Source organism: Leptonychotes weddellii, unplaced genomic scaffold, assembly GCF_054177405.1.
Source record: "Leptonychotes weddellii isolate Sample4059 unplaced genomic scaffold, ASM5417740v2 HiC_scaffold_26726, whole genome shotgun sequence".
NCBI lineage: Eukaryota > Metazoa > Chordata > Mammalia > Carnivora > Phocidae > Leptonychotes > Leptonychotes weddellii.
In genome coordinates, this window is record NW_027860073.1 from 1 (window position 1) to 1920 (window position 1920).

Genomic DNA, 1920 nt, shown 5'->3' on the forward strand with positions numbered 1-1920 from the left:
GAAAAATGGTATGGGGATTCCTCAAAAGGTTGAAAATAGAGCTACCCTACGACCCAGCAATTGTACTACTGGGTATTTACCACAAAGATAAAAATATAGTGATCCGAAGGGGTACGTGCACCCCAATGTTTATAGCAGCAATGTCCACAGTAGCCAAACTATGGAAAGAGCCAAGATGTCCATCAACAGATGAATGGATACAGAAGATGTGGTATGGGGTGATGGTGCCGACGGGTCAGAAGCCTAGAGGTGGTGGCAAAATGGTAGCGCCTGAGGAGCGGGATCTAACCCAGGAGCAGACAGAGAAGCTGCTGCAGTTTCAGGATCTGACTGGCATAGAATCTATGGATCAATGTCACCATACCTTGGAACAGCATAACTGGAACATAGAGGCTGCTGTACAGGACTGATTGAATGAGCAAGAAGGTGTACCACCTCCATCCCGACCCGTGCAAGTTAATACAGCTGACCACAGGATCTGCAGTTATGTTGTCTCGAGACCACAACCAAGGGGGCTGCTTGGATGGGGTTATTACTTGATAATGCTTCCATTCCAGTTTACCTATTACACATTACTTGATATATTTAGGTTTGCTCTGCGTTTTATATGGCCTGACCCTCGCAGCCGGGTCACTGACCCCGTTGGGGACATTGTTTCATTTATGCACTCTTTTGAAGAGAAATATGGGAGGGCACACCCTGTCTTCTACCAGGGAACGTACAGCCAGGCACTCAATGATGCCAAGTGGGAGCTTCACTTCCTTTTGGTTTATCTTCATGGAGATGATCACCAGGACTCTGATGAGTTCTGTTGCAACACACTCTGTGCACCTGAAGTTATTTCCCTAATAAACACTAGGATGCTCTTCTGGGCATGCTCCACAAATAAACCTGAGGGATATAGGGTCTCACAGGCTTTACGAGAGAACACCTACCCATTCCTGGCCATGATTATGCTGAAGGATAGGAGAATGACTGTGGTGGGATGGCTAGAAGGCCTCATTCAACCCGATGATCTCATTAACCAGCTGACATTTATCATGGATGCAAACCAGACTTACCTGGTGTCAGAACGGCTTGAAAGGGAAGAACGAAACCAGACCCAGGTGTTGAAACAACAGCAGGATGAGGCCTATCCGGCCTCTCTCAGGGCTGACCAGGAGAAAGAAAGGAAGAAACGAGAGGAGCGGGAGCGGAAGCGGCTGAAGGAGGAGGAGGTGCAACAGCAGAAGTTGACAGAAGAGAGACGGCGGCGGAATTTACAAGAGGAAAAGGAAAGGAAGTTGGAGAGCCTGCCCCGGGAGCCTTCCCTTGATGACCCTGAAAGTGTCAAGATCATTTTCAAATTACCCAATGATTCTCGAGTAGAGAGACGATTCCACTTTTCACAGTCTCTAACAGTAATCCACGACTTCTTATTTTCCTTGAAAGAAAGCCCAGAAAAGTTTCACATTGAAGCCAACTCTCCCCGGCGGGTGCTGCCCTGTATCCCTTCAGAGGAGTGGCCCAACCCCCCCACGCTGCAGGAAGCAGGACTCAGCCACACAGAAGTTCTCTTTGTTCAGGACCTAATAGATGAATGACACTTTTTTCTTCCTCTCCCCTCCTACCCTAATCCCTAAAGGAAATGGAAAAACAAAAACAAAAACAAAACAAGAGAGAGAAATTCATATTATTATTATTATAATACAATATATTTTTTTAAAAGACTGCTGCATCCTAGGGAAGGATCAGAAACCATGCTGCCTAAAAGAGTCACCACCTGTGTGTGCGCGCGCGAGGTCAGCAATGAACGTTTCCGCTGTCAAGCCCACCCTCCCCTACTGCTTCTGCACCAAGCACCTTCCAACGAAAGGAGACTGTTCACATCCAACCCAGTCATTGTCCCTACTGGGGAAGGGGACATTCCCACTAGTTCTC

The 1920-nt window shown here is 47.4% G+C and overlaps 1 pseudogene; it reads left to right on the forward strand.

Annotated features, from left to right (window-relative positions):
- The first annotated feature begins 6 nt into the window (after nucleotides 1-6).
- On the forward strand, nucleotides 7-1914 carry LOC102743335 (FAS-associated factor 2 pseudogene; annotated as a pseudogene).
- The last annotated feature ends 6 nt before the right edge of the window (nucleotides 1915-1920 follow it).